We start from the raw sequence: 19,600 nt of genomic DNA, 5'->3' as shown, positions 1-19,600 counted from the left end.
GGAATTCTTCAATGTATTGACGAGGAAATGAGAGTTTACCTTTGAAATATATGCCCAAAAATTGAAGAAATTGCTAGAACACAACAGGCTCATGTTTCTCATAAACACAAGAATGAAAAAACCTAACACATTTGCACCGGGACCTGCCAAATTTACTAAATCTTACTAAAAATGTATCTATATTATATATATATAAAAAGATAATGTTTTTGTAGTTCTTTTTATTTTTAACCCCTTTTTTATGAATTCTAAAAAGCTTACTCAAAAAATATAAAATAAAAATATTTTTTAATGTCAGAATAAATTTAATTTTGTTGTATTTATTTCATTTAATTACCATAAAAGCATGCTTGGACTTTATATATATTTTTAATATTCGACTTAATTATTATAACATATTTCTCAAAAACTTGTATATAGTGTACCTACAATTATTTGTAGGATTTTAAATGTGCCCCGACTTCAAAAAGTTTGAGAACCACTAGTCTAGTATGTGGATGTCCTGGGTTCAATTTTCGGTCAGGGCATATAGGAAAAGAAGCCATCTACTTTTCCACCTCTTCCCCACCCCCTTCTCTTCTCCTCCTGCAGCCATGGCTCAATTGTTTCAAGTGCTTCAGCTTCAGGCACTGAGGATGGCTTCCTGGAGCTTCTTCCTCAAGTGCTAAAACTATCTGGGTTGTGAGCATGGCCCCAGAGAACAGAGCATCGACCCAAGACAGTGGCTTCTGGGTGGATCCCAGTCAGGGTGAATGAGAGGGTCTGTCTCTTTATCTCCCTTCCTCTCACTTGGCTAAGAAGAAAAAAAAATAACTGGAAGAAGAATTCATATAAAAATAAATAAATCTTGATTAATTTCTCACACTGTATAGAAAGATGAACTCAAAATGAATCATAAACAGCCTGATTAGGTGATTGCACAGTGGATAGAGCATCAACCTGGGATGTGGAGAACTCAGGTTTGAAATCTCAAGGTCATCGGCTTGAGTGCAGACTCACCAGCTTGAGTGTGGGGTTGCTGGCTTGAATGTGGGATCATAGACATGACCTGATGATAGCTGGGTTGAGCCCAAAGGTCACTGGCTTGAACCTCAAGGTCGCTGGCTTGACCTAGGGGTCCCTGGCTCAACTGGAGCACTGTTCAAGGCACATATGAGAAAACAATCAAGAACAACTAAATGCCACAACTACGAGTTGGTGCTTCTCATCACTCTCTCTTCCTGTGTGTCTGTACCTGACTATTCTTCTCTCTCTCTCTCTCTCTCTCTCTCTTCTCTTCTCTTTGCTAAAAAATAACACAACACAAAACATAAACATTTTGGTGTTGATTCTAGTTTATGACCTAGGCAGATTAGTTCTTAGATACGACACCTAAAGTACAAGCCATAAAAGAGAAAATTTTGATAAATTCGATTGCATCAAAATACAAAACTTTTGTTCTGTGAAAGACTAATAAAAGCACGAAAAGAGAAGCCACAGACTGGAAGAAATATTTGCAAATCACTTATCTGTCAAAAATCTTGTCTCTGGCATGCATATATAAAGAACTATCAAAATTCAGCAATAAGAAAAATGAACAACTGGTTTTTTTTAACGAGCAAAGATTTCAACAGACAATTCATTAAAAGATACATAGATAGCCAATAAGCACATAAAAGATGCCCAACATCATTAGTCATTAGGGAAATGAAAAATAAAACCATGATGAGACAACACTACACCTATCAGAAGAGCTTTAAAAAAAACTTGAGAGCTCCAAGTGATGACAAGGATGAGAGGTAAATGGAATCATGGATACTGCTGCTGGCAATGCCGCTTTGCAACACCTCAAGCAAAGAAATGTAGGTGCTACAGTTGAAATCAGGCAACCTCTGAGGAAGTGGTAAAGGCAAGAGAATATGGGTGGAGTACCCACAGCATCTGTTTCTAGTCCCATGTAACTGAACTTCAGTTCCCAATTTACTGAAGGTTCTGTCAGATGCTTGTATGTAGGCCAGCCATAAAGAATCATCACCTTGCATATCCCACAATGCTTTTCTGTAACCATGACTAAGAAACACAAGAAAGAGGAGGAAAAAATGGGGTGTTTGCCACCAGTGCCAGATAAAATCAGGTCAACAGCCTATAGACCAATGCCCTGTGTATTTTAAGGTAAACCTAGAGGAGAATGGCCAGGGTTTTACACACTAGATTCCACACCCATGGAATGCCACCCACCAGATATAAAAAATACCTTTGTTGGATGACGTTCCTGAGTGAGTCTAGTGAAGAAGAAGAAGGGGTAGGAAGAGAGGAAGTAAACAGTTTCTCTTTCTCTCTCTCTTTCTCTCTGAGAACCTACCAGAAAACCAGGATGTCTACTAAGTGACTAATGGTCGGGTAGTGTATGCAGAGCAGATACCCTGGACAGTGGGATGATTCATGCTCCAGCAGGGATGGCGTGGGACAGCAGGAAATTTTACCACGCTATTTGGAATGGCACAAATACATAAACTTATGAATTGCTATTTCTGTAATTTTCCATTTAATATTTTCATACCACAGTTGACCATGAGTAACTAAAGCCATGGAAAGGGAAACCGTTGACAAGGAGTGACTACTGGAAGTGATTTGTTAGAAGTGTTAGGAATAAAACTAGTAGGTAGTATTTTTGAGTTCTGACACCAGGCATTGTGATTGGCCATTCACACAACTTATTTAAGCCTGTGAGGTTGGTGCTATCTTAACCTGCATTTTATAGAGGAGAAAATTCATCTATAAATCCAATGTCATGTTGATCAATCCCTCCTCTTCAATATCTTTCTTCACGTGGCTTCCAGGACACTGTACTCTTTTTTGTTGGCTTATCTCACAGGTTATTCCTTCTCAGATTTCATTTTAGTGCCCCTACTTCCCCAAGACCTGTTAATATTTGAGCACTCAAGGGATCAGTCCTTGGTTTTCTTCTTTCTCTGAACAAACTTTGTTAATGAACTTTATCAACAGGAGAATGACTTCCATATTTTTATCTCATGACTGACCTCTCTTTTGATCTTTAGACTCATACATGCAGCTGCCTACCTGACATATCCACTTGATGTCTCACAGGCATCTCAAATGTAACATGTCTAAAAATGATGTTCTCATCTTCTCTCAAAAATCTATTCCATCAGATATTTTTCCATTTCAGTAGATAGAAACATCTTCCTTCCAATTCCTCATAGTAAAATCCTTGGTATCATTGGACAATCTCATGCACACTACTTCCTCCTGTCCCCACAGCTACCACTCTGTTTGAATTATCATCTCTCACCTGGATTATCACTACAGCCTCCCACTTGGTCATCTTGTTCCCAAACTTACCTTTGAAGAGTCTATTCCTAATAAAGAAACCAGAATGATAGTCCTAAAATGTAACCCAGAACATACCATTCCTCTGTCTAAACTCCTCCCAGGGATTCCCATTTCACTCTGACTAAATGCCACAGTGCTTAAAAGGGCTGGTGAGACCCTCTATGAGCAGAGTTCCATCTCCTCTCCTACTTCGCCTTCTGTTAACACCTCCCTCATTCCATTCCAGTCACACTGGTTTCAGTGCTATTCCCTACGCATTCCTGGCTTGTTTCTGCTCCAAGACTTTTGCCCTGGTTCTTCCATCTGCCTGAAACATTCTTCCCCTAGAAATCCACTTAGCTAGCCACTTCATCTTCTACAACTCTGTCCTCAAATGTCAGTTTCTCAAAGGTGAGTTACCTTATCTCCTTTATCAAAAATGGCCATCTGTCTCTCCCTCTGCATGCTCAAACCTCTTACTATGCTTTCCTATTTCCATTGCATTTTATGCCTTTTCAACATAATACATAATTTAACTATCTACTATGTTTTTAGTTATTTTTTCTCTACCCTTCTACAAATGCAAACTCCAAGAAAACAAGGCTTTTTGTCTGCTTTGTTGACTGATTGTCCCAAACACGTAGAACAGTGCCTGAAATATCTATTTGTTGACTGAATGAGATATGAAGAGGTTATATACCTCGTCCTAAGTATTTTAATAACCCATTTGAGCAGTAAACCTGGATAATAAACACTTGTTTTCTCCTTATAGAGAAGTAGAATACAACAGCAGTTCCCTGCAGTGTTCCGGCAGCTTCTATGGGGAGGAGTGCTCAGCGCCAGCACCTACAGCCCTCCTTAAAGACAGTAACAGATAACAATGTGTTGTACATATTGTTTACCTCTTTGGGAGTAAAGTCGAGCTCCTGCCAATTGTATCACCCACAGCGCTGGGTATTGTCTTCTTTATCCAATGTACTTGGGGAATATAATGCTGAATTGCAAGTAGTATTTTTCCTTACAAGGAGAAACAATACAGTCTGTGGTATCCTTTTTTACATCTATTTCGGGTTTGAGGATGAGTTCCTGGAAGTTGTAACATTCTCACACACACAAACAAAAAGCAATGTGAAATTCTGTGAAATCTTTAATGAGGTTACCAAGTAAGGCTGATCTGCCATCAGATATACTTAGATAAAAGAGGCAACAAATGACTCTGCTCAGTGCACTCTGAATTGCCAGCTATTGTAATTCTCACAGAGAGGCAAGTGATAGCTCCCTTCTGTAAGAACTTCAAGGAGCTGATCTGCCCACAATTGGATCTCACCAGGGGGAGCAGCATAAGGCTCTGGGCCATGTGTTCTTCACGTCCTCTGCTTGGTTAGTCAAACCCAAGCTAACCGATTGCAGACTGCATCTCTCAGCCCAATGTTAGACTGCCCTCCAAGGATTTGGGCTTCTGAAAGAAATCCAGATGATGTTCTCTCGCTCTCTGTCATCAACCCAAATCCTGTCCTGGTCTCACATCTAGTCTTACCCATCCTCCCAGCATTACAAGCACATGGCTACTCCCAACCTGCTGTACTTGGAAAAAGGGAAAGATTAAAGACAAGGTTGCTCATGGCTTGATGAACAAATAATTTGAAGCATTGGTTTTCATAATTTGTTTTTTTCCCTGAGAAACCAGACTTCTAAGACCCAATGTCAGAAAATAAAGGAATGGGGCATGAAAAACACTCTGCACCTCCTGAAACATTTATCGAATTTGCCCATACAAATTCCCAGTAGTCTGACCACACATACAACAACTTCGATTTATAGCTCCATCTCTAAAAATTGGACAATTTGTTTTAGTGACAAGAGTTAGCTAGATAGAATGCTTGAAGATAGAGGAAAATATTCTAGTCTATGTCAATGATTAAATTGTTTCAATGCTATGTTTTTTATTGCAAAAATAAAATCAGCTAAAATGTATATATAATAAATTTCAATCACAGTGACCATCCTTTCTTGTGGCAATCATTTACCCATAGGACCCCACTTTCAAATTTGGCATATTCAGTGACAGCCAGTATTTCCTCCTTCACAGCAGATACCTGGTGGTAGCTATCATGACAAGGTGACCTTATAGTAAATATACCTGAACTTGATGAAATATCTTCTTCCCTTGACATCCAGGCCACCACAATCTCCAGGTTTTCCTCACCTCCATGGTCATTTCTCAGCCTCATTTCTGGTCCCTTTTATTGCCCTGTTCCCAACCATTGACTGACTGCCACAGATTTGGTCCTTGACCATTTTCTCTGTCTTCATTCTCTCCAGGGACGATCTCAGTAAGTCTTTACAAAGCCAGCTATTTGCCGATGACTCCTGCCAGTCTACCACCAGCCCAAAACTCTCTCCTGAAATCTTGATTCTTCTAAAAGAAAAGTTTAATTGACATTTCCACTTGGAGATCTAATAGGCACATTGAATTTAACATTCCCCAAACTAAACTCCTGGTAGGTACCCTACCCCCACCCAACGGTCTTCCTCATCCCAGCAAATGGCAAGTCCATCATCTAGTTGCTTAATCTAAAATCCTTCACTCATTTCTTTCTTTCATAATGCCCCTGTTCAATCATCCAGCAAGTCCCACTGGATCTATATTCAAATTGTATCCAGAATTCAAATACTTCTCACCACCTTCTCTGCTGGTTGAATTGGAGCCATCATCATCTTTTTGCTGGATTACTGCAAATAACCCCTTTACTGGTTTCCCTGTTTCTACTATTGCCCCTGCTACAAATTATTCTCTATACCTGTGGTTTTCACAATATGGTCCTAGACCAGCAGCATCAGCATCATCTTAGAACTTGAGAGAAATGCAAATTCCCCTGCCTCACACGTGATCTACTCAGTTAGAAGCTCTGGGGTGTGCCCAGCAACAAGCCCTCCAGGTGATTGTGGTGCATACTCAAGTGTGAGACCCCTACTCTATAAAAGCAGTTAGCCAGAATGATCTTTTAAAATATAAATTAGATCAAGATGACCTCTCTCTTCAAAATCCTACAGTGGCTTTTCAACTTAGAGTAGGAGTCTGAATTCTCTTGGTGGCCCACAGGGCCCCCATAAACCTCGCCCATTCCCACCGTGTCTGTAACCACCTCTCTATTCTCTCTTCACCCACTGTGCCAGAGCCATTCTGGCCTCTTTGCTTTGCCTCAGGGCCTTTGTCCCTGCTGTTTCCTCTGCCTGGAATATCCTTCCCTCTCCCTCCTCTTATATTACAACAAGTTTCCCTTCCTCCTCTCCTCTTGGTCTCTGTTCAAATGGCTGCTTATCAGAGGAGTTTTCTGCAGCTACCATCTTTAAAATAGCAACCCCTACTCCCTGTGCTCCTTTTCCTCCCTTATTCTATGTTATCTTCCTCCATCTGGCATAGTCTATACTGTGCTTGTGTATTTGTTTAATGGTCATTGCATGTCTAAGATAAATGCTCTGTGAGGCAGGAATCGGTACCTATAGTGCAGGGCTGCCCTAACTACGGCCCCCTGAGGCCATTTATCTGCCCCCGCCGCACTTCTGGAAGGGGCATCTCTTTCATTGGTGGTCAGTGAGAGGAGCACAGGATGCAGATGCGGATGCAAAGCGCAGCGTCGCTCACGTACAGTACTACTTCCGGTGATGCGGGACGCACGCGTCAGGGCTCCGGAAGGCGTCATATCACTTGTTACGGCTAGCAGTGACAAATATGGAACCGGACATTGACCATCTCATTAGCCAAAAGCAGGCCCATAGTTCCCATTAAAATACTGGTCAGTTTGTTGATTTAAATTTACTTGTTCTTTATTTTAAATATTGTATTTGTTCCCGTTTTGTTTTTTTACTTTAAAATAAGATATGTGCAGTGTGCATAGGGATTTGTTCATAGTATTTTTTATAGTCTGGCCCTCCAACGGTCTGAGGGACAGTGAACTGGCACCCTGTGTAAAAAGTTTGGGGAACCCTGCTATAGTGTTTATTGCTGTACCATCAAGGCCCAGAACAATGCTAGCAGATGGTAGGGTCTCCATAAATATTTGTTGAATAAGTGACTATCCAATAAATGATGGTAAAAGCATTCCTCTGGGGAGATGATGCATTTATTCCAATAATATTACCATTGCTCATATATATATATATATATATATATATATATATATATATATATTAGCAAGGGAAACCAGTTAGGAGGCTATTTGCGATAATCTTGGAGAAAGATAATGTTGGCTTTGATTTGAACAGGTGCTAGTAGAGGAGGTGGTGAGAAGCAGTTGGCTTCTGGATGCAATTTGAATATAAATCCAAGGGTGGAGATCAATTTACAAGTCACATATGCAAACCAGCCTCAGGATTTAAGAGGGACCGCTGCTTCAAAAAAAAATAGTTTCTCAGCTTTATTATGCACATTGTTTACTAGTCCCAGAATCATATGACATTTGGCTGTTACAGAAATCAAATTTCTTCTTGAAAACTGAAACACAAAATCACTGAAGACATTCAAAGGCTCTTAGTGCAATTCTCTATATGGTGAGAAGATTATTCTGATTCCTATTTAGCACATTTTTATATCCGTATGATTCAATCCTCACAGCAATCCTCTGAGGTCCTTGTTATTAACCTCATTTTTTAGACAAAGAACACGCGGCTCGGAGAGGTGAGCTAATTTCCTCCAAGCTCCCTGCTGCAGAGCGGGAGGATTTAAATGCAGGCCAGTTCGCACATTTTCTTGATGAGTAAGAGCAACATTTTGGGAACAAGCATACCTACTCCCTAGAAGAAAACACTCATTTTGGGCATTTCAGTATGTTTTACTTTTTACTGCTCTCAGACTTCATACATCTCTTAAGCACAACTTCCCCGGAGGGTTGGAGCCCTGCAGCAAATAAATACAAGATGTCACCAGGACAGATGTCACCAGGATATTGAGGACAGTTCTGTTTTCCTGCTGCTTAGGCTGGGAACGGAGTTTCTTTTCAATGGCCAAGGCCCTGGGTCGGGTGGTGTAGTTTCTCCAGAGACACTGTTTCCAGTGTCCCCAGAGAAACCGTGGCTATTGCCATGGGGATTTGAAGCTTCCCAGGGCTATGTAGCCAGCATTGTCTCAGGACAAGGAACTATTGTCCCAGTAGAAATAGAGGGTGTTTCTCACTGGGGATTTGGGCTTGAATAAGGATTCACATTTCAACAAACCTCCTTTTGTAAAAATGGGCGATTTTTTTTTTTTCAGATCACAGCTCCTAACAACGGTTTCTCCTACAATGGTTTCTCCTACAACGTTTCCTAAGAATGTTAGGTATGTGCTTCTGGGTGTTAGGCACTCACGAAATAAACATCTCACTGCATGTTAGCAGAAGGCTCCTGTGCTCTCTGGAGCAGACCTGGGATTGCAGGGGGTGGGGTGGGGTGGGGGGGTGGGGGGGTGGGGGGGTGGAGGTGGGGGGGGGTGGGGGGGAGTGCAAAGAGGTGAGTTCACGGTGGGAACTGGCACTCCTGGAGAGTGGCACTTGATGCCACAGACACTTTAGATATGTCATCCTAATTAATCCTCACAAGCACCTGAGCAGATATTATGCAAGTTTTACAAATGAGAAATGTAATTAGGTAACTGGAGCAAAATCACACAGCTGGTGAGAGTGGAATCTGGGATGGGTTCCCAGAGCTCACTCCAAACCTGTTCTCTCTCCATTTCCTGTTTCTTGCTCCCTTGCTGACCTTTTTAAACTTCAGTTTTCTCAAATGAGCCACCTGTAGGGAAGAGTGCTGGAGATGGTGGTTCTGAATGCCTCTGCCGCAGGGAACGTCACATAACAGGTAAAGTAAGTCCTAATTTAACATCCTGGGTAGGTTATTGGAAACTGCAACTTTAAGGAAATGACATTAAAATTGGTAAAGGAAACCAATTTTACCACAGGCAAATTGCTATAAACAAGAGTTAAGTTCCTATGGCATATTTCTGGTCACAAAAACATTACCAACCTTTTTTTTTTTTTTTCCTTTTCATTTTTCTGAAGCTGGAAACAGGGAGAGACAGTCAGACAGACTCCCGCATGCGCCTGACCGGGATCCACCCGGCACGCCCACCATGGGGTGACGCTCTGCCCACCAGGGGGCGATGCTCTGCCCATCCTGGTCGTTGCCATGTTGCGACCAGAGCCACTCTAGCGCCTGAGGCAGAGGCCACAGAGCCATCCCCAGCGCCCGGGCCATCTTTGCTCCAATGGAGCCTTGGCTGCGGGAGGGAAAGAGAAAGACAGAGAGGAAAGCGGGGCGGAGGGGTGGAGAAGCAAATGGGCGCTTCTCCTGTGTGCCCTGGCCGGGAATCGAACCCGGGTCCTCCGCACGCTAGGCCGACGCTCTACCGCTGAGCCAACCGGCCAGGGCTACCAACCTTTTAAATAAAGACCCAAAGCACTTCTAATATTGAACACTGAAATACATGTGATTTATGCAGACATTTTAAAAAGATTAATAAAGACAAGGAAGATAGTAATTTTTCAATTTACTTGTTCCAGTTCAGAGTCTTGGATGGACAGAGCCTCTTCTGGCAGCCCAGGGTGCAAGGTGGAAACCCACTCCGGACAGGACACCCTTCCCACACCCATACCTGCATTTATGCAGACTGGGACAATTTAGATATGTCAGTGACCTTATGCGCACCTTTGGGATGTGGGAGGAAACTGGAGAAAGCCCACACAAGCATGGGGAGAACATGCAAACTCCATACAGACAGTGGCCCGGGCAGGGACCTGATTTTTAAAACATATCATAAATGTTATAATGAAACAGTGTTAATTGAGGACCTGCTCTATTCTATAAAAATAGAAGTTTCTCCTGTCTTCCATACATATCACCTCATTTTACCTTTTTGATCTATTCCTCTTTTTCTTCTTTCTCCCTATCTTTCAACTCCTGCTTTATTCCCCCCTTCTCATATCCTTTTCTCTGCAGAAAAACAAAATCTAAAGATCCCATTTGTGATGGCAACATAAACATTAGAAAATCCCCTAGGAATAAACCAACAAGAACAATGCAAGGTCCATGTGAAGAAAACTATAATATTTTACTGACAATATATAAAAAAAGACCTGAATAGATGAAAAGCTTTACATTTCTAGATGAAAGATTTCATATTTTAAAGATGTCAACTTTCCAAATTTACCCATAAATTCAATGCAATTGTAATAAAAATTGTAGCAGGAGCTTTATCAAACTTGATAAGCTAATTTTAGGATCCATGTGGAAGAAAAATGTACAAGAATAAAAAATAAAATTAAAGAATAAAAAAAGAACAATGAGGGAGGACCTGACATTACAGTTATCAAATACAGTAAGTTCACGTTAAATCATGTTGTATTGCTTCAGCTAAAAACATGGACAAATAAAATAAAAAAACCCAAAAAATAAACAAAGAAAATAAACAGGTCAGGAACAAAGGGACGTTTAAAATTTTAAAAAGGGAATATTCTGAATCAGAGTTAAAAAGAACAGACTGTTCAAAAATTATATTGAGAGGGTTGGAAATTCTGAAAAAATTTAATTTAATTCTTTTTTTTTTTTTTTTTTTTTTTCATTTTTCCGAAGCTGGAAATGGGGAGGCAGTCAGACAGACTCTCGCATGCGCTCGACCGGGATCCACCCGGCACACCCACCAGGGGGCGATGTTCTGCCCCTCTGGGGCGTTGCTCTGTTGCATCCAGAGCCATTCTAGTGCCTGCGGCAGAGGCCACAGAGCCATCCCCAGCGCCCGGGCCATCTTTGCTCCAATGGAGCCTCGGCTGCGGGAGGGGAAGAGAGAGACAGAGAGGAAGGAGAGGGGGAGGGGTGGAGAAGCAGATGTGCACTTCTCCTGTGTGCCCTGGCCGGGAATCGAACCCGGGACTCCTGCACGCCAGGCCAACGCTCTATCGCTGAGCCAACCAGAAAAAATTAAGTTAGATGCCAGTAATACATACATACAAAATCCAAATGGATTAAATTCTAAACACTAATTATTTTTAAATAAAAACCCATATTAGAAAGAAAGTAGATTCCCCCTGATTTGCCTTTTTCTTCAGCCTTTACAAAAACCTCTAGAGAGGGGTGTTTGCATTTACATTTAAAAGGGAGTGCATTAGTTTGCCTGACCAGGCAGTGGCACCGTGGATAGCATGTGAAACTGGGATGCAGATGACCCAGGTTAGAAACCCCGGGGTTAAGCTTGAGCAAGAGCTCATCTGGGTGGGCTCACCAGCTAGAGCATGGGATCATAGACATGACCCCATAGTCGCTGGCTTGAGGCCAAAGGCCACTGGTGTGAGCAAGGGGTCACTTGCTTTGCTGTAGGCTCCTGGTCAAGGCACATATGAGAAAATAAAAAAGAAAGAAAGTAGAGTAAAATACTATATATATATATATATATATATATATATATATATATATCAGTTTTTATAATTTGGGGGTGGGAGGGGTGATGAAGGCTTTCCTAAGGAAGACAACTTTGAAGACCCATTAACAAAAAGGTCTTACTTCAAAAAAAATTTAAAAACTGTATGACAAAAGACTCCAAAAAAAGAAAAAAAATCCTAGTGAAAGCCTTTACAAAATAAATAAAACAAAGTATAATATACACAACCTATTCAAAGATCATATAATATACGCAATCTATTCAAAGGTTGTAAAATTATTAGAAAGATAAGAAATGTTAAAGTGGGTAAAAAATGATTGATAAAATGTAAAAAGACACTAAAAAAGAATGATTTATAAAATTTAAAAAGATGTTTAACCTTAAAAGTAATAAAGGAAATGCAAAACAATGAGGTACACTTTGTAACCAATAAAGTTGTTAAAAATTTAATAGATTGACATCAGTATTATCAAGTGGAAATGGGTGGTTTCATATAGAATTTGTAAGATTATAAATTAGTACTACTATTTTTATGACAACTTAGAAATACCTATCGAAATTTAAAATAAGCATATCCTTGGAGTTCTAAACTCTGCTTGTAAGAATCTATTCTTCTGAAATATTCACACATGTTCATAAAATAAATAAACATAAATAGTTATTTTTGCTTTAATTATAATAAAGAAATTTTGGAAGAGGGCAGCAATTTCCCTCCATTAAAGAATGGTTAAATGAAATATGATACACTTATTTTGTGGAAGACTGTGATGGATGAAAAAAAAATGAGGTGATTTATATTTACTACATAAAAGAATTCCAAGACATTTATGGTCAAGTGTGAAAAATAAGATATCAGGTGCTGTGGGCAAAGAGGACTTCATTTTTCTCTTCTTTTTTGTCCTTTTTTAATTTTTTTACTCTAACAGTTTCATGTTATTTGTATTAATTGTTATAAGCACATTTCACTTATGTAAATAAGAATCAAAGAAATCTTACGTAATCTGATCCAAGTAACCATAAGAGTACTGTTATTGTTCTCATGTAGCTAGTAGGCTTCCTGGGCTCTGCCCTCCCAGGTCAGAGGCCATGTGGTGACACTAAAGGCAAGAGGCTAGAGGCCCAAGAGAACAAACTGAGGAGATGCTCAAGCAGCACCAGGGAGGAAGGCTTCCCTCCACTCCCAGTTTAGTGTTTGGGCGCTCGGCAAGAATCATTGGCTTAACTCCCTTTCTGCTTTGGGTTTTTTGTTTGTTTGTTTGTTTGTTTTTTAAGAGTTTATTTATTTAAAGAGAAGAGAGATAGAGAAGGGGGCAGGAGCAGGAAGCATCAACTCCCATATATGCCTTGACCTGGCAAGCCCAGGGTTTTTGAACCGGCAACCTTAGTGTTCCAGGTTAATGCTTTACCCCCTGCACCACCACAGGTCAGGCTGCTTTGGGTTTTGGTGGAAGTCGTTCTGGCAGTGCCCATGACCCAACACAGAGGCATCCATTTACTTCCTGGCAAACTCCCTCTTGTCACAGAGAGAAGCAGCACTAGGCCTCTCTCCTCCTTTCTCTCTCCAAAACCTCTATTTTTGTTTACCTGAAACAATTAGAAAAAAACCAAAAAAAACTTCTTTAAAAAATTTCTGCAAAGAAACATAGACACGTGTATGAAGAGTATATATTAGATTTCCCATCAAACATAATCTTTCCTGAAACAAAAATCATTTAGAAAATTAGAAAGAAAACTTTTTATAATGTCATCATAAAGTCATTATTCTATAGTATTTCTTTGCATATGAATTTCTGCTAATTATTTTATTCTAGTTTTTGTTCCAATTAGATTTCTTACTTTTAATTATTTTGTACTTTTTTTTTTTGTAAACAAATACACATATTGTTTTAGATGTGTATATTGGTTAGCGCCTAAAGGTCACATAGTAGCACGCTTGAATTGAACCTGTAAAAGATCAGAAAAATAGGAAAGCAAGCAGAATTCTGCACACACTGAACAACCAAAGTACTCGAGTGCTTCAAGCAGAATGAATTTCAGTCTGAATATCAAGAGACCTTAATTCTGCCGCTCTGTGCCAGTCATTCCAGATGACCTTGGGCAAGTGTGTGACCTCGTAGATATTTTCCAGACAGTTGAGTTTTCTTATCTGTAAATTAAGTGGATTGGGGGGGACAATATTTTAAAAATTTCTTCCACTGATAAGATACACAGATTTCATTGATTGTTGGAAGTGCAGAAATACTAGCAGAGAGAACTTAGATAAAAAACAATAGCAACAACATTTTTTTAACTTTATTTAGAAAATTAAATTTAATGGGGTAACATTGATCAGTAAGAGTACACTGGTTTCAGGTAAACAACATTAATAGCTAACATTCCATGAGCACTTACTGGGTGCCAAGAACTAGCCTAAGAGCTTTATGTATCTGATCTTGTTTGATTCTTGTAACAAGCATTTGAGGTAGAGATTGTTTCCCTCGTTCTGTAAATGAAGAAATTGAGGCTCAAGGGAGTACATCATTTTCTCTAGGGCATATGACTAAAAGTGAGGAGTTCAGTTTTGAATCCAGATCTAATTCTGAAGTTTGTGTTCTGAAGCTAATAGCTAACCAGATTGTCTGTTAAGGCTCCCTTCGTATCATGCCATTCCTCACGCTGGGTGGGAGGAGAGAAGGTTGGCAATACAAGGCACTTACGAGCCTCTTATTTATACGAGGCATTTAAGAATCTCTTATGGTTTCAGAAAGGGAATATAACTAAAAGCTTCTTCCATTCTCCAGAATATTCATTTGTGAATGAAGCAATGAATTTCTATGCCAGGCTGAAAATTTATAGCTGTGAGGGCATCCTGAGAAGTTTCGCCAAGATGAGAGATGATTTGAGCAGCTGAATACCGATAAATCCGCCAGTGTTGAGCCTTAGAAAGACACTTCCAGGTCAGGTTTTCTGGCTTGCCTGAATGCCAGTGATTTACTATTATGTGATTAAGTGACGGCCTTCTGTTTCCAGAACTAATGATTCAAAAAGCTTTCTGTGGTATTAAACTGAGACACATGAAAAAAACAAAAAGCAATTAGAAGCAATCAAAGCATTCAGAAATTAAGATTCAATTTCTGCATTTGCTAAACTCTTTATCAAGAAAATCAGTAAATTTTTTCAAAGCCATGAGTATGCTACACAGAGAAGTAAAAAATCAGTCAGGTTTTAAATGTACATGTTTCCTGAATGCTTAGGATATTTAGGACTGAGCCATTTTTACTTGTCTTATTATGTTGCATTTATTTAGTCATGTGCCTTTGAATACTCTCTTGAGTAATATTTCTTTCAGTTTTGACAGATGAATGGATATTATGGGGGAGGAAGAAATTTTCCCCTTCTAGGTTCTTTCAGCTGGTCTAATAATCATTTAGACATGAAATAAATTAACAAGAGAAAATGACCAAATTTAATTACATACATATGTTTGGGAACACCACATACGTAAGCGAGTTAGAGCCCCCACATTATGTGAAAGGTTCAGAGACAGAAAGTGAAAATGAGGTCTGTGCAACATCCTGAGCTAAGTAAGGATGAGGTGAGAAGGTACCTTGGGGCTCCAGGGGAGAGGAAGGTCTTTGCAGGACCATAAGAATAAGAACAGATGTTCAGTAACTGACAGTTTGTCCTGCCCTATACAGAGGCCAAACCAAATTTTGGGGGGTTTTTTTTGGTGATAATATTTATTATGGGCAAGGCCCCCAGTTTAAATTTTACAAGGGAGAAGTAAGAGTTTCTCATGAGCCCACAGGGTCTTAGATGCATTCAGCTCAAAATAATTCTCATGCCAAAGTGCTACATTTTGAGGAGGTCTGTTCTGAAGCCCTTTAGTATTTAAGTCTTTGAATGTCAAAAAAACCCTTATCAGCACCACTGAATTATTTTTGCAAGTACTTCCAACAAGTTACGATGGGCAGGTTTCTCTTATTTGGGTGCAGGGTATAAGATGTTCAAAATCCCTTAAGTCACATTCAACCAGGGGGACCTTAAGGTTTGTAAGTGTGGCATCATACTCAGCCTCTAAGAATTTACCAAGTGACACAAAACAGGATTTGACATTATCTTTCCATCCAAGCAAACTTTTGGCTTCTTCATTATCATTTCTAGTTTGCTCAGGGACAAAACCTTTCAGAATATGAAGTAGGGGATTTTACCTTTCAGTCAAACATCCCTGTCTGCCCCCTGCCCCAATCCATTAGTCATTTATGTCTTTCCATTTTCTTAATATGACCCTAACCCACGTTTTTTCAGTTTCGCTAATTCATCAAAGCTTTTCTTACTTAGAACCTTCACCCCTGTTTCACCTCTGTCTGAAATATTCCCATATCAACTCTCACTGTTCCAACGGGCTCAGTCTTTAGGTTTCAGCTCAAAAATCAACCCTTTGAAGAGGTCTTCCTCACTCCTCCTTTAATGATATCCCCCTACCTCTCTCCATTTGGTTCCATTACTTAGGAAAAAAAATATCATGTAACTATTTATTTATTTCACTTAGAGTAATCATAATTGTGATTGTATATGTAAAAAACATTTCTTTTATTACTCCTGACTTTTCTAACAGGAATGTAAGTGCTGAGAGCAGAGATTATGTATAACATAATCACTGTTGTATTTGTGACCTGAAGGTACACACATACAATATTGTTTTCAGGTCAAAGGGTGATATATATTCAAACACATAATAAGAGAAGAAAACTGCTAACCAATATCCCTCATGAATATAAATAGAAAATCCTTGGCAAAATATTAGTTAATGGGTCTCAGCAACATATAAAAACAATTATATACCATGACCAAGTAGAGTTTATCCCAGAAATACAAAGTTAGTTTAACATCTGAAAATCAATTAATATAATGTACTCTATTCATAGAATGATGAACAAAAACCATATTACCAAGTCAATAGGTACAGAATAAGCCAAATCTAATAACTATTTATATAAAAATTCTTAACAAACTACTTTAACCTGGTAAAGGGCATCTCTAAAAAAACTACAATTAACATTATACTTAGTGGTAAAATACTAATTCTTTCCCTCCTATTATCAGGAACAAGACAAGGATGCTCATCCTTATCACTTCTATCCAAAATTGTGCTGGAAAGTCCAACCAATGCAATAAGGAGCACAGATTGGGAAGGAAGAAGTAAGACTGTCTTTATTAACATATGATGTGATTTTTAATCGAGAAGACCTTAAGAAATGTAACAACAAAAACCAGAACTAATAATCTAGGTTAGCAAGGTCAGAGTATGCAAGATCAATATACAAAAATTAATTTAATTTCTATAGGCTAACAATGAACGATGCAAAATAAAATTGAGGAAACAATTTCATTCATAATACTATCAAAATACTTAGGAATATATTTAATAAGGAAATGCAGGACTTGTACAGAAAAAACTATAAAGAATTGTTAAGAGAAATTACAGAAGATTTCAATACATAGAGACTTTTTAAAAACTGTTCCTCTTATTTTAATACAGACCAATTGCTATTTATAGGTAACTCAAAAATGATTCTTAAGAATCAAAATAAGTACATTTTAAACTTAACTCAAATCCAATTATTTTAACAAGATGAGATCCGGGGAAATTTATATAGCAATAGTATGAACAAGGAAATCTATAACAATACATAGTGATCTGCTTTTTAAAAATTCTTCATTTTAAATGTAATTATAGGCAAGACAATCATCTTAATAGCTGTTTTTTAAAAAAAATTATTGAATTTATTGGGGTGACATTGGTTATTAAAATAATACAGATTTCAGGTGCATAATTCTATACTATATCATCTGTATACTGTATTGTGTGTTCACCACCCCAAGTCAAGTCTCCACCCACCACCAACTATTCCCATCTAACCTCCTCCACCTTCTCCCATCCCCTTTCCCTCCTGTAATCCCACACTCTTGTCTATGTCTATTTTCTTATTTGTTTTGCTTAATCCCTTCGTCATTTTCACCTAGGCCCTGTCTTTCATAGCCATGATTTAAAAGGCTGACTATTATTTAGCTCACGATTCCTCCAAGTTAACCTAATGATTCAACGCAATCCTTACCAAAATCACAGCATGCTTTTTTGCAGAAATTGATAAGAGGATCTTAAAACTTATATAGAGAAATGCAAAAGGCTAAAAACAGCCAAAAGCAGTTTGAAAAAGAAGAACACAGAGAACTTATCTTACCTGATTTAAGACTTACTATAAAACTTTGGTAATCAAGACAATGTAGTGTTAAATAAGGATAGGCATAGATCAGTGGAACAGAAAAGAAAGTTCAGATATAAACTATGCATATATAATCAACATACTTATGATAAAAGTTCCAAGGTAATCCAATAGGATAAGGACTATTTTTTTAACAAATGATACTGGAAAACTGCATCTCTAAATGCAAATAATAATAATAATAAACCTATCCCTTTCCCTCATACCATACACAAAAGTATATGACTGATTATAGATCTAAATATAGAAGTTGTTAAAGAAAAAAAAATCATAGGCCCAAAATGGTGTCACTTGTGCTAAAAACCCCTGATACCAAACCTAGATTTAATTCCTGATCTAATTGCAGTTCCAAACTCTTTGAGAAACATAATCTTAATCAAACAGTGTAGAAATATCTGGTCAAACATCAATAAGGTAATTTATCCCATATGCCCTTCTACCCCCTTCCAGAAAAGAAGAGGCAATCTACACAATAAAAACCCTTCTCCTTCTCTTCCTTCAAAGAGAAGATGTCCCAACTTTCTTTTCTCTCCCACATAGCTCCATTACCCACCCTTCTTCCTATAAGATCCTTCCATGTTGTGCAAGGCCCCAGAGCACTCCTGTAGTCGCTAGATGGGATTCTGACCAATTCGTGGATCACTTCATTAAGCCAATTGGTCTTCAAATTTACTCAGTTGAATTTTGTGTTTTAACAGTTAAAATTATAAATCTTCTAAAATAAAGGAAAATGAAAATCTTTGTGATATTGAGTTAGGCAAAAATTTCTTAGATATGACACCAAAAGCATGCTCCATAAAAGAAAAAATTGACAAATTGGAGTTCATCAAAAATGAACGTTTTGTTCTTCAAAGGACAACAGTAAGAAAACGACCTGACAAAACTTAGGCTGGGAGAAAACTTTTGCTAAACATGTACCTGATAGCCTGCCCTGTGGTGGCACAGTGGATAGAGAGCGGGCCTGAAACGCTGAGGCCACTGGTTTGAAACCCTGGGTTTGCCTGGTCAAGGCACATATGACAAGCAGCCAGTGAACAGCTAGAGTGAAGCAATTATTCTTGTTCCCCTCATCCCTTCTCTTTCTGTAAAATCAATAAATAAAACCTAAAAAATAAGAAAATAATAACATATATATTCATTAAAATATATATATATATCTGATAAAGAACTTGTATCTCAAAAGTATATAAAACTTTGTAATTCAATAATAAGACACACAGCCCAACAGAAAATAGATTTGAATGAACAGTTCACTATATATGACTTGCAAAAAGCACATAAAAAGATGCTTAATATTTCTAATCACTAGGGAAATATAATATTTTTTAATCAAGAGAGAGAGAGAGACAGAGACAGACAGACAGGGACAGACAGGAAGGGAGAGAGATGAGAAGCATCAACTCATAGTTGCAGCACTTCAGTTGTTCATTGATTGCTTTCTCATATGTGCCTTGAGCTGGGGGCTCCAGCCAAGCCATTGTCCCCTTGTGCAAGCCAGCGACCTTAGGCTTCAAGCCAGCAACCTTTGGGCTCGAGTCAGCGATCATGGTGTCATGTCTATGATCTCACGTTCAAGCTGGGGACCCTGGGCTCAAGCTAGTGAGCTTGTGCTCAA

The sequence above is a fragment of the Saccopteryx bilineata genome, chromosome 2 (assembly GCF_036850765.1).
Source record: "Saccopteryx bilineata isolate mSacBil1 chromosome 2, mSacBil1_pri_phased_curated, whole genome shotgun sequence".
Lineage (NCBI taxonomy): Eukaryota > Metazoa > Chordata > Mammalia > Chiroptera > Emballonuridae > Saccopteryx > Saccopteryx bilineata.
The sequence above is the reverse complement of the archived record's forward strand: the minus strand, read 5'-3'. Positions refer to the sequence as shown.